Below are 15247 nucleotides of genomic sequence, written 5' to 3'. Positions count from 1 at the left end.
AATGAGATGAGACCTCAGTAGAGTCATCTTGAATTCCTCCCAAGTTTTTGCTCCGTTACATCCTTGTATGGCCTAATGCATTTTCCACCAGGTTGCAAGACTTTTTGTAAACTACTGAAGAGCGTATTGAACCTCATACTTCCTTGCAACCAAATTGCTCCTGAAGTGATTCTCCATGCTTTGAATCCATAGCTCTGCCTCCAAGTGAGTGATCGGTTCAGAGAATGCAAGTCCATCTTCATTCATCATCTATTGGGTCCAAGGGTTTCGGGATGAGATAAGAGGGATAGAGAGATACACACAATACACACAATATAGTTTTGAAAATAAGTTTTATTTGTGGCTGTCAGGAAAAACATCAAACAATGACAGCTCACAAACATCGCATCTAACGTAATTATACAACAAGGGTTTGGTCCTCTAAAGTTCATATAAATCTTGGAATTCTTCAGTGTCTTCAAATTCTTCAATTCTTCAGAGGCTTCAACTATTGTAGCTTCAACTCTTCTAGTGTATGGTGAAGTCTGATATCTTGTCGTTCTCGGAGTGGCTTCAGTTCATCCTCTGTGTGGTCCAAAGGGAACGGGGTTTGTCTAACTAAAAAGGGAATATTTGATAAAGCTCAGAAAAGAAGAGAGATAAAGGACCTTTTTCAAAATAAAGTTTAAGAGAAATCCTTTCCTAAGGGCTTTCCAGTTTCTAGGGTCACATCCTACAGTCAACATGTGCTCTGATACCATCTCTGTAGCGACCCGACCTCAAACGGTCAAGCCTCTGTGTATCCGTGCCATCCCTGGATCGGTATGCTGGCACACACAATACATCAATGTATATATCAAAGTGCAATCACATGTATAAATAATGTAAAACTGACATATACCACATAAGTCTCAGCGGAAACAAACATAAGGGTGTGGAGTCCATCAACGCCAATGGCAAGTTGAGTGTAGACCGTAACCCTACAGCGTAACTCTTACTCATCGTAGAAAATTCCTGCAACATAAGACATTGCAGCCCTGTAGGTTAGTACATTGAATGTACTGGCAAGTCACATCATAAGAATAATGAACCTATTGTACATGCAATTTGGCTGGTGGAAAGCTCTAAGTGTAGTTTTTTGCATAAAGCTAGTTTTTTCCCTAGAATAAAAGATATTATTCTACCACTACTGTATAGCATAGGATGAGTTGGTAAACCCAACTCAATCCATTCCCAAAGTTTCATTTAAAACCCAACTGTTTAATTAAGAGTGATGAGATCTCCTAGTATTTATGCTCAAGTTGTCTGTAACCGGGGACACGGCTAATCGATTAGGTTTTAACACTCTGCAGAGGTTTGCGCACTTTTCCCCACAAGACTCGATTGCCTCCCTTGAAGTTCTCACACTGCCTAGCGTTTGAGAATAGGATGACCGAGACATAGTCTTTCAAAAATGTTCCCCCTTAACCCACGGATAGGCTGGTACACCTACATCATTCTACATCTGCTAGCCCATCCCGGAAGGGGTCACACTAACTACTCAACTATGCCAGAGCCCATATTGGCTTGTGACTGCACACGTAAGCTTCTAGACATGAGAATACGATTGATCTCTTTGAGCCTGGGCGGCCGACCACTAGTGGTGCACCACCATGGATTAACCATGCATGCTCCCACTGTACTTTGCCACCATTCAAACCAAATACCGCCTAGGTAGTTCATTTACATGTCTTGGTCCTGATTACTACTTTGTCACTCATGTCTCACCATGTTCGCTTCCCAAACCACGTCTATATTTAGCAAGGCAAAAATAAACTTACACGGTGGTGACAAGGATGTATAGATCAGACCTACCTCAAATGAACTACTAGGTAACGGCATAGCCATCTGGCAACAATAAATCTTACCATGCAATCCTACCTCAAAGGACTAAGTGCATAATAAAAACATAGGTAATTGAAGGAATGGTCAAATGTGAACTTGCCTGGTAATAGTTGGTGAAGATTATATCGCTCTCAGAAGTTTACTTAATAGAACTATTCGTCACTCTTCGATGAAAATCTATAAAGTCAAACATTGCATTCACATAAGCAATCATTTCAGAGAACCACGAAGAACATGCAAAGCAAAAAGTCTTGAAAAAACCAAATGAACATACAACACACTTAACTATCACAAAATATTCTACGTGCAACACAACATAGGCATGTGGTTCAGAATTTGTGACGTGAAGCATAGTGCATACAAGGCATACGAGCAAAACTATTATGTGTTGGAAATATGCCCTAGAGGCAATAATAAAATGGTTATTATTGTATTTCCTTGTTCATGATAATTGTCTATTGTTCATGCTATAACTGTATTAACTGGAAACCGTAATACATCTGTGAATACATAGACCACAACATGTCCCTAGTAAGCCTCTAGTTGACTAGCTCGTTGATCAATAGATGGCCATGGTTTCCTGACCATGGACATTGGATGTCGTTGATAACGGGATCACATCATTAGGAGAATGATGTGATGGACAAGACCCAATCCTAAGCCTAGCACAAGATCGTATAGTTCGTAGGCTAAAGCTTTTCTAATGTCAAGTATCATTTCCTTAGACCATGAGATTGTGCAACTCCCGGATACCGTATGAATGCTTTGGGTGTGCCAAACATCACAACGTAACTGGGTGGCTATAAAGGTGCACTGCGGGTATCTCCGAAAGTGTCTGTTGGGTTGGCACGAATCGAGACTGGGATTTGTCACTCCGTGTAAACGGAGAGGTATCTCTGGGCCCACTCGGTAGGACATCATCATAATGTGCACAATGTGACCAAGGAGTTGATCACGGGATGATGTGTTACGGAACGAGTAAAGAGACTTGCCGGTAATGAGATTGAACAAGGTATCGGGATACCGACGTTCGAATCTCGGGCAAGTACTATACCGGTAGACAAAGGGAATTGTATACGGGATTGACTGAATCCCCGACATCGTGGTTCATCTAATGAGATCATCGTGGAGCATGTGGGAGCCAACATGGGTATCCAGATCCCGTTGTTGGTTATTGGCCGGAGAGTTGTCTCGGTCATGTCTACATGGTTCCCAAACCCGTAGGGTCTACACACTTAAGGTTCGATGATGCTAGGGTTATAGGGAAAGTATGTATGTGGTTACCGAATGTTGTTCGGAGTCCCGGATGAGATCCCGGACGTCATGAGAAGTTCCAGAATGGTCCGGAGGTAAAGATTTATATATGGGAAGTCCCGTTTTGGTCACCAAAAAAGTTTCGGGTGCTATCGGTAACGTACCGGGACCACGGGGAAGGTCCCGGGGGTCCACCAGGTGGGGCCACCAGCCCCAGAAGGCTGCGTGGGCCAAGTGTGGGAGGGGACCAGCCCCAGGTAGGCTGGTGCGCCCCCCACCAAGGCCCAAGGCAGGGAGAGTGGGAGGGGGCAAACCCTAGGTCCAGATGGGCCTTAAGGCCCACCCTAGGGCGCCCCCCTCTCTCCCTCTCCCCTCTGACCGCCACCCTAGATGGGATCTAGGGCTGCCACCCCCCCCCCTTGGGGAGGGAACCCTAGAGGGGGCGCAGCCCCTCCCCTCCCCCTATATATACTTGAGGTATGGGGCTGCCCAATACATATGATTTGATCTCTCTCTTGGCGCAGCCCTACCCCTCTCCCTCCTCGTCTCTTGCAGTGCTTGGCGAAGCCCTGCTGGCGTGCCACCCTCCTCCACCATCACCACGCCGTTGTGCTGCTGCTGGACGGAGTCTTCCCCAACCTCTCCCTCTCTCCTTGCTGGATCAAGGCGCGGGAGACGTCACCGGGCTGTACGTGTGTTGAACGCGGAGGCGCCGTTGTTCGGCGCTTAGATCGGAATCGACCACGATCTGAATCGCTGCGTGTACGACTCCACCAACCGCGTTCTTGCAACGCTTTCGCTTAGCGATCTTCAAGGGTATGAAGATGCACTCCCTCTCCCACGTTGCTGGATTACTCCATAGATTGATCTTGGTGATGCATAGAAAATTTTAAATTTCTGCTACGTTCCCCAACAGTGGCATCATGAGCTAGGTATATGCGTAGTTTCTATGCACGAGTAGAACACAAGTTGGTGTGGGTGTCGATTTTTTCAATTTACTTGCCGTTACTAGTCTTATCTTGATTCGGCGGCATCGTGGGATGAAGCGGCCCGGACTGACCTTACACGTACGCTTACGTGAGACTGGTTTCACCGACTGACATGCACTAGTTGCATAAGGTGGCTAGCGGGTGTCTGTCTCTCCCACTTTAGTCGGATCGGATTAGATGAAAAGGGTCCTTATGAAGGGTAAATAAAAATTGGCATATCACGTTGTTGTTTTGGCGTAGGTAAGAAACGTTCTTGCTAGAAACCTATAGCAGCCACGTAAAAACTTGCAACAACAATTCGAGGACGTCTAACTTATTTTTGCAGCATATGTCGTGTGATGTGATATGGCCAAAAGGATGTGATGAATGATATGTGTGATGTATGAGATTGATCATGTTCTTGTAATAGGAATCACTACTTGCATGTCGATGAGTATGACAACCGGCAGGAGCCATAGGAGTTGTCTTAATTTATTTATGACCTGCGTGTCAACATAAACGTCATGTAATTACTTTACTTTATTGCTAACCGTTAGCCATAGTAGTAGAAGTAATAGTTGGCGAGAGAACTTCATGAAGACACGATGATGGAGATCATGATGATGGAGGTCATGGTGTCATGCTGGTGACAATGATGATCATGGCGCCCCGAAGATGGAGATCAAAAGGAGCAAAATGATATTGGCCATATCATGTCACTATTTGATTGCATGTGATGTTTATCATGTTTTACATCTTATTTGCTAGAACGACAGAAGCATAAATAAGATGATCCCTCGCCATAATTTCAAGAAAGTGTTCCCCCTAACTGTGCACCGTTGCTAAGGTCCGTTGTTCCGAAGCACCACGTGATGATCGGGTGTGATAGGTTCTAACGTTCGCATACAATGGGTGTAAGCCAGATTTACACACGCAATACACTTAGGTTGACTTGACGGGCCTAGCATGTACAGACATGGCCTCGGCACACGGAAGACCGAAAGGTCGAACATGAGTCGTATAGAAGATACGATCAACATGAAGATGTTCACCGATGATGACTAGTCCATCTCACGTGATGATCGGACATGGCCTAGTTGACTCGGATCATGTATCACTTGGATGACTAGAGGGATGTCTATCTAAGTGGGAGTTCATTAAATAATTTGATTAGATGAACTTAATTATCATGGACATAGTCAAAAGGTCTTTGCAAATTATGTCGTAGCTTGCGCTATAGTTCTACTGTTTTAGATATGTTCCTAGAGAAAATTTAGTTGAGAGTTGATAGTAGCAAATATGCGGACTGGGTCCGTAAACTGAGGATTGTCCTCATTGCTGCATAGAAGGATTATGTCCTTAATGCACCGCTCAGTGTGCTGATCCTTGAGCATCGTCTGTAGATGTTGGGAAACATCTGACATACACGTTTTGATGACTATGTGATAGTTCAGTGTGTAATGCTAACGGTTTAAAATTGTGGCACCAAAGACGTTATTGAAACGTCGCAGAACATATAAGATGTTCCAAAGGCTGAAATTGGAATTTCAGACTAGTGCCCACGTCAAGAGCTATGAGACCTCTGACAAGTTTCTTAAGCCTGCAAACTAAGGGAGAAAAGCTCAATCATTGAGCATGTGCTCAGATTGTCTGAGTACTGCAATCGCTTGAATCGAGTGGGAGTTAATCTTCCAGATGAGATATTAATGATTCTCCATAGTCACTGCCACCAAGCTATTGGAGCTTCGTGACGAACTATAACATATCAGGGATAGACATGATGATCCTTGAGCAACTCGCAATGTTTGACACCGCGAAAGTAGAAATCAAGTAGGAGCATCAATTGTTGATGGTTAAACCACTAGTTTCAAGAAGGGCAAGGGAAAGAAGGGATACTTCATGAGACGGCAAATCAGTTGCTGCTCTAGTGAAGAAACCCAAGGTTGAACCAAACCCGAGACTAAGTGCTTCTGTAATAAGGGGAACGGTCACTGAAGCAGAACTACCCTAGATACTTGGTAGATGAGAAGGCTGGCAAGGTCGACAGAAGTATTTTGGATATACGTTATATTAATGTGTACTTTACTAGTACTCCTAGTAGCACCAGGGTATTAAAATACCGGTTCAGTTGCTAAGTGTTAGTAACTCAAAATAAAAGGCTACGGAATAAACGGAGACTAGTTGAAGGTGACATGACGATATGTGTTGGAAGTGTTTCCAAGGTTGATGTGATCAATCATCGCATGCTCCCTCTACCATCGAGATTGGTGTTAAACCTAAATAATTGTTATTTGGTGTTTGCGTTGAGCATAGACATGATTGGATTATGTTTATCGCAATACGGTTATTCATTTAAGGAGAATAATGGTTACTCTGTTTATTTGAATAATACCTTCAATGGTCTTGCACCTAAAATCAATGGTTTATTGAATCTCAATCGTAGTGATACACATGTTCATGCCAAAAGATATAAGATAGTAATGATGGTACCACATACTTGTGGCACTGCCATTTGAGACATATTGGTATAAAACGCATGAAGAAGCTCCATGTTGATGGATCTTTGGACTCACTCGTTTTGAAAAGATTGAGACATGCGAACCATGTCTATTGGTAGATATGCATGAAGAAACTCCATGCAGATGGATCGTTTGGACTCACTTTATTTTGAATCACTTGAGACATGCAAATCATACCACATGGGCAAGATGACTGAAAGGCCTCGTTTTCAGTAAGATGGAACAAGAAAGCAACTTGTTGGAAGTAATACATTTTGATGTGTGCAGTCCAATGAGTGCTGAGGCACGCAGTGGATATCGTTATGTTCTCACTTCATAGATGATTTGAGTAGATGTTGAGTATATTTACTTGATGAAACACAAGTCTGAATTATTGAAAGGTTTAAGTAATTTCGGAGTGAAGTCGAAGATCGCCGTGACAAGATGATAAAATGTCTATGATATGATCATAGAGATGAATATATGAGTTACGAGTTTGGCACACAATTAAGACATTGTGGAAATTGTTTCACAACTAATACCGCCTGGACCACCATAGTGTGATGGTGTGTCCGAACATCACAACTGCACCCTATTGGATATGGTGCATACCATGATGTCTCTTATCGAATTACCACTATCGTTTATGGGTTAGGCATTAGAGACAACTGCACTCACTTTAAATAGGGCACCACACAATTCCATTGAGACGACACTGTAAACTATGGTTTAGAGAAACCTAAGGTATCGTTTCTTAAAAAGTTTGGGGCTGCAATGCTTATGTGAAAAAGTTTCAGGCTGATAAGCTCGAACCCAAAGCGGATAAATGCATCTTCATAGAATACCCAAAATAGTTGGGTATACCTCCTATTTCAGATCCGGAAGCAAAAGTGATTGTTTCTAGAAACGGGTCCTTTCTCGAGGAAAAGTTTCTCTCGAAAGAATTGAGTGGGAGGATGGTGGAGACTTGATGAGGTTATTGAACCATCACTTCAACTAGTGTGTAGCAGGGCACAAAAGTTGTTCCTGTGGCACCTACACCAATTGAAATGGAAGCTTATGATAGTGATCATGAAACTTCGGATCAAGTCACTACCAAACCTCATAGGTCGACAAGGATGTGTACTACTTCAGAGTGGTACGTAATCCTGTCTTGGAAGTCATGTTGCTAGACAACAATGAACCTATGAGCTATGGAGAAGCGATGGTGGGCCCGGATTCCGACGAATGGCTCGAGGCCACAAAATCCGAGAGAGGATCCATGTATAAAACAAAGTATAGACTTTGAAAGAACTACTTGATGGTCATAAGGCCGTTGGGTGCAGATGGATTTTAAAAGGAAGACAGACATTGATGGTAAGTCTCACCATTAAGAAATCTCGACTTGTCGTTAAGATGTTTCCCGGCAAGTTCAAGGAGTTGACTACGATGAGATTTTCTCACTCGTAGCGATGCTAAGAGTCTGTTGGAATTATGTTAGCAGTTACTGCATTATTTATGAAATCTTGCAGATAGGATGTCAAAACATTGTTTCCTCGACATTTTTCTTGAGGAAAGATTGTATGTGATACAACCAGAAGGTTTTGTCAATCCTGAAAGATGCTGACAAGTATGCAAAACTCTAGCAATCCTTCTAAGGACTGGAGTAAGCATCTCGGAATTGGAATGTACACTTTGATGAGATGATCAAAGATTTTGGGTTTATACAAAGTTTATGAGAAACTTGTATTTCCAAAGGAGTGAGTGGGAGCACTATAGAACTTTTGATGAGTATATGTTGTTAACATATTGTTGATAAAAAATGATGTCGAATTTCTGGAAAGCATACAGGGTTATTCGAAAAGTGTTTTTCGATGGAAAACCTGGATTAAGCTACTTGAACATTGAGCATCAAGATCTATAAGGATAGATCAAAAACGCTTAATAGTACTTTCAAATGAATACATACCGTGACAAGATTTTGAAGGAGTTCAAAATAGATCAGCAAAGAAGGAGTTCTTGGTTGTGTTACAAGGTGTGAGTATTGAGTAAGAGTCAAGACCTGACCACAGCAAAAGAGAGAGAAAGGACGAAGGTCGTCCCCTATGCTTTAGACGTAGGCTCTATAGTATGCTATGCTGTGTACCGCACCTGAAGTGTGCCTTGCCATGAGTCAGTCAAGGGGTACAAGAGTGATCCAGGAATGGATCACATGACAGCGGTTGAACTTATCCTTAGTAACTAGTGGACTAAGGAATTTTCTCGATTATGGAGGTGGTAAAAGAGTTCGTCGTAACGGATTACGTCGATGCAAACTTTGACACTAATCCGGATGACTCTGAGTGGTCAACCGGATTCATATAGTAGAACAGTTATTTGGAATAGCTCCAAGTAGCGCGGGGTAGCTGCATCTACAAGATGACATAGAGATTTGTAAAGCACACATGGATATGAAAGGTTCAGAACCATTGACTGATAAACCTCTCTCACAAGCAAGATATGAACAAACCCCATGGGTGTTGGATTCATTACAATCACATAGTGATGTGAACTAGATTATTGACTCTAGTGCAAGTGGGAGACTGTTGGAAATATGCCCTAGAGGCAATAATAAAATGGTTATTATTGTATTTCCTTGTTCATGATAATTGTCTATTGTTCATGCTATAATTGTATTAACTGGAAACCGTAATACATCTGTGAATACATAGACCACAACATGTCCCTAGTAAGCCTCTAGTTGACTAGCTCGTTGCTCAATAGATGGTCATGGTTTCCTGACCATGGACATTGGATGTCGTTGATAACGGAATCACATCATTAGGAGAATGATGTGATGGACAAGACCCAATCCTAAGCCTAGCACAAGATCGTATAGTTCGTATGCTAAAGCTTTTCTAATGTCAAGTATCATTTCCTTAGACCATGAGATTGTGCAACTCCCGGATACCGTATGAATGCTTTGGGTGTGCCAAACGTCACACCGTAACTGGGTGGCTATAAAGGTGCACTGCGGGTATCTCCGAAAGTGTCTGTTGGGTTGGCATGAATCGAGACTGGGATTTGTCACTCCGTGTAAACGGAGAGGTATCTCTGGGCCCACTCGGTAGGACATCATCATAATGTGCACAATGTGACCAAGGAGTTGATCACGGGATGATGTGTTATGGAACGAGTAAAGAGACTTGCTGGTAACGAGATTGAACAAGGTATCGGGATACTGACATTCGAATCTCGGGCAAGTACTATACCGGTAGACAAAGGGAATTGTATACGGGATTGACTGAATCCCCGACATCGTGGTTCATCTAATGAGATCATCGTGGAGCATGTGGGAGCCAACATGGGTATCCAGATCCCGTTGTTGGTTATTGGCCGGAGAGTTGTCTCGGTCATGTCTACATGGTTCCCGAACCCGTAGGGTCTACACACTTAAGGTTCGATGACGCTAGGGTTATAGGGAAAGTATGCACGTGGTTACCGAATGTTATTCGGAGTCCCGGATGAGATCCCGAATGTCACGGGGAGTTCTGTAATGGTCCGGAGGTAAAGATTTATATATGGGAAGTCCCGTTTTGGTCACCGGAAAAGTTTCGGGTGCTATCGGTAACGTGCCGGGACCACGTGGAAGGTCCCGGGGGTCCACCAGGTGGGGCCACCAGCCCTAGAAGGCTGCGTGGGTCAAGTGTGGGAGGGGAGGAGCCCCAGGTAGGCTAGTGCGCCCCCCACCAAGGCCCAAGGCGCAGGGAGAGTGGGAGGGGGCAAACCCTAGGTCCAGATGGGCCTTAAGGCCCACCCTAGGGCGCCCCCTCTCTCCCTCTCCCGTCTGGCCGCCACCCTAGATGGGATCTAGAGCTGCCGCCCCCCTTGGGGAGGGAACCCTAGAGGGGGCGCAGCCCCTCCCCTCCCCCTATATATACTTGAGGTATGGGGCTGCCCAATACATATGATTTGATCTCTCTCTTGGTGCAGCCCTACCCCTCTCCCTCCTCGTCTCTTGCAGTGCTTGGCGAAGCCCTGCTGGCGTGCCACGCTCCTCCACCATCACCACGTCGTTGTGCTGTTGCTGGACGGAGTCTTCCCCAGCCTCTCCCTCTCTCCTTGCTGGATCAAGGCGCGGGAGACGTCACCGGGCTGTACCTGTGTTGAACGTGGAGGCACCGTTGTTCGGCGCTTAGATCAGAATCGACCGTGATCTGAATCGCTGCGTGTACTACTCCACCAACCGCGTTCTTGCAACGCTTCCGCTTAGTGATCTTCAAGGGTATGAAGATGCACTCCCTCTCCCTCGTTGCTAGATTACTCCATAGATTGATCTTGGTGATGCGTAGAAAATTTTAAATTTCTGCTATGTTCCCCAACATTATGGACAGATCCTAAGTGTGTGAAAAATTAGTGTGTCAAAGGTCCAGGTGATAGGGTTTGGCTATGGTGACACGATGCAAAAAGAATCAACCTATTTGGAGCTACAGTTTAAGAGATATGGCCAATTGAAATTTTAATTCAAATCTGAATAATTTCAAATTTGAATTTGACAAAACTATGCAAAGTTGGCTTCTTGGAATAAAACTATTTGAGACGAACATTTTGGCGCTGGTTTCATCGAATTTGGATCAACGGTTAAAAAGTTGTGGCTATCCGAAGTTTAGGGGCTAAACTGAAATTTACGGGGACTTGACTGTGAAAGTTTTATTCGCGACCAGGTCCCTGGCCACGTGGCGGCTTCCGGGTGGCTGAGCAGCATTCGCGGCTTAGACTAAACGGCGAACGACCACTAAATGAATAAAACACTACCGTGGCTAAACAAAAAAACCAAGATCGGTTTTCACTAAAACCGCACGGGTTTAATAAAACCCTGGTTAACCATTTTAAACAAAAAAACAAACAGAACCGGGGGGTTAGCTCACAGCGAGCGGCTGCGTAGGTGTCGGTGACGTGCAGGGGATGGCGGCATGGCGTTGGGCAGCGACAGGGCGACGGCTACGGCGGCCTCCGGTGGGTTCGGCGGCGGCGAAGTAGACGGAGGGGTGCGGCGTGGCGCGGGCGACCGGATGGTGGTGACGGCGGGCGTCGACATGCACCGGACAGGGCGGAGGGAGGCGCCGGAGCTCCGGTGCTCCAGCGAGAGCATGGCGCATCGGGTCGTCGGCTCTGGCGACCTAGAAGGCAAAACAAGGTGTCAAATCGACGCGTGCAGACTCGGGCAACAAAAAGAAGTAGTCGGTGGAGGCCGGGGTGGATCACGGGCGATGAAATCCTCCGGTGAACTAGCACGGATCCGGCGAGATCCAAGTGGCTACGACGAGCGATGCGAGGGGCGTGGTGACGAACGGATTAGCTGAACGGAGGAAGGGGGTCACGGGGGTTTTATAGGCGCGAAGATGGGCTCAGGGTCGCGGCAGATAGGCCTTATCCCGGGGCAATGGCGCCGGTGGTTGCAGAAGCGTGAGTGCGTGCTCATCCAGCAGGAGGAGCGGGAGGTTGGGGACGACGGGGTGGGGCCCTCCTGTAGCGGGCGCTGCGTGCGAGCGAGAGGGAGAGGCGAGCGGGCGACCGACGGGAAAGCGCTTCGGGCGCGGGAGCAGGTCGTGGGCCTTAATGGCCGGCTGCGCCACATGGTTTTCCCCTGGGCCAAAACATGTTTCGGTCCAGGTGGCGCCTGGGTGATTTTAAACAAACAAAACAGAAAACTGCAACAGAGGAAAATAAGAAAAAAAAATTACATCGGCATATTATATACCAAAATGTTCAGAAAAATAGAAGCAATAAGATCAACGATTTCTAAAGTTCAAATAAATTCCATAAAAATTCATAAAAGTCAAACAGTGCTACTGTTGCATTTAAGATCAATAAAAATCATTTTTAAAATAGCAAAATGATTTAAAATTTATTTTCTCCTAATTTTCCATTGAAGGGAATCATTTTACCCTTATTTCCATTCATTTATTTTTACGAGAAAAATAATTTGAATTAAAACTAGATAACTTCCAAGAGGATTTTGAATTTGAAATTTCAAACAACTTCAAAAGGAAAATGAGTTCCAAATAACTTCAAAGTGACTTCCAAATTATTTATTTGAAACTCCCAACTCTCTTTCTTCAATTTTGAAGAAGTCATTTTATCTTCTCTAATGAACTCATTGAGTTGCTTAAAGTTTCTAAGTTTGAAATATTTCAAATGGAATTCAAATCATTTTCAAACCCTTTTCATTTCTTTAAATGGAAGAAGTCATATTATCTTCACTCTAGGATCTTGTGATGAAATGAATTTGAATTCTTCGAGATCAAAATGCAAGATGAAAGTTTTGGGAAAGTCCTTTTATTCCCTCTCATTCAACTTTCAAAAAGTTTCAATTTCCACTCAGTTTCACACAATCAATCACACAAAAATCAAACAAACAATCACAATTATTTATTTAATATAACATTCCAAAATTTAGAATTTTGGGATGTTACAACATAGCTGCTTCAGAAGCAGCGAATGAAGGAGTCTAGATGAAGGAGTTCATATCTGATCTAGGTGTCATACCTAGTGCATCGGGTCTAATGAAAATCTTTTGTCGCAATACTGGTGCAATTGCCTTGGCAAAGGAATCCAGATTTCATAAAAGAACCAAGCACATCAAGAGATGCTTCAATACCATCCGCGATCAAGTCAAGGAGGGAGACATAGAGATTTGCAAGATACATACGGATCTGAATGTTGCAGACCCGTTGACTAAGCCTCTCCCACGAGCAAAACATGATCAGCACCAAGACTCCATGGGTGTTAGAATCATTATTGTGTAATCTAGATTATTGACTCTAGTGCAAGTGGGAGACTGAAGAAAATATGCCCTAGAGGCAATAATAAAGTTGTTATTTATATTTCCTTATATCATGATAAATGTTTATTATTCATGCTAGAATTGTATTAACCGGAAACTTAGTACATGTGTGAATATGTAGACAAACAGAGTGTCACTAGTTTGGCTCTACTTGACTAGCTCATTGAATCAATGATGGTTATGTTTCCTAACCATAGACATGAGTTGTCATTTGATTAACGGGATCACATCATTAGAGAATGATGTGATTGACTTGACCCATCTGTTAGCTTAGCACGATGATCATTTAGTTTGTTGATATTCCTTTCTTCATGACTTATACATGTTCCTATGACTATGAGATTATGCAACTCCCGAGTACCGGAGGAACACTTTGTGTGCTACCAAACGTCACAACGTAACTGGGTGATTATAAAGGTGCTCTATAGGTGTCTCCGATGGTGCTTGTTGAGTTGGCATAGATTAAGATTAGGATTTGTCACTCCTGGCCTCTTTTATTTATTTATTTTCGTTCGAAGTCTCATCCCGACTTATGGGGGAATCATAGTCTCCATCATCCTTTCCTTACTGGGACAATGCTCTAATAATGATGATCATCACACTTTTATTTACTTACAACTCAAGAATTACAACTCGATACTTAGAACAAGATATGACTCTATATGAATGCCTCCGGCGGTGTACCGGGATGTGCGATGACTCATGAGTGACATGTATGAAAGAATTATGAACGGTGGCTTTGCCACAAATACGATGTCAACTACACGATCATGCTAAGCAATATGACAATGATGGAGCGTGTCATAGGAACGGTGGAAAGTTGCATGGCAATATATCTCAGAATGGCTATGGAAATGCCATAATAGGTAGGTATGGTGGCTGTTTGAGTAAGGTATATGGTGGGTATGTGATACCGGCGAAAGGTGCGCGGTATTAAAGAGGCTAGCGATGGTGGAAGGGTGAGAGTGCGTATAATCCATGGACTCAACATTAGTCATAAAGAACTCACATACTTATTGCAAAAATCTACAGGTTATCAAAGCAAAGTACTACGCGCATGCTCCTAGGGGGATAGATTGGTAGGAAAAGACCATCACTCATCCCCGACCGCCACTCATAAGGAAGACAATCAATAAATAAATCATGCTCCGACTTCATCACATAATGGTTCACCATACGTGCATGCTACGGGAATCACAAACTTCAACACAAGTATTTCTCAAATTCATAACCACTCAACTAGCATGACTCTAATATCACCATCTCCATATCTCAAAACAATTATCAAGTATCAAACTTCTCATAGTATTCAATACACTCATAAGAGAATTTTATTATTCTTGAATACCTAGCATATTAGGATTTTAAGAAAATTACCATGCTATTTAAGATTCTCAAAATAATCTAAGTGAAGCATGAGAGTTCATCTATTTCTTCAAAATAAAACTACCATCATGCTCTAAAAGATATAAGTGAAGCACTAGAGCAAACGACAAACTACTCCGAAAGAAATAAGTGAAGATCAATGAGTAGTCGAATAATTATGCAACTATTTGAAGACTCTCTAACATTTAATAATTTCAGATCTTGATACTTTATTCAAACAGCAAGCAAAGCAAAATAAAATGATATCTAAGAATAGCAAACATCATGTGAAGAAGCAAAAACTTAGGATCAACCGATACTAACCGATAGTTGTTGAAGAAGAAAGGTGGGATGCCAACCGGGGCATCCCCAAGCTTAGATGCTTGAGACTTATTGAAATATTATCTTGGGATGCCTTGGGCATCCGCAAGCTTGAGCTTTTGTGTCTCCTTAATTCCTCTCATATCACGGTCTCCCTAAATCTCAAAAGCTTC

The sequence above is a fragment of the Triticum dicoccoides genome, chromosome 5A (assembly GCF_002162155.2).
Source record: "Triticum dicoccoides isolate Atlit2015 ecotype Zavitan chromosome 5A, WEW_v2.0, whole genome shotgun sequence".
Lineage (NCBI taxonomy): Eukaryota > Viridiplantae > Streptophyta > Magnoliopsida > Poales > Poaceae > Triticum > Triticum dicoccoides.
Note: the sequence above shows the minus strand (reverse complement) of the source record.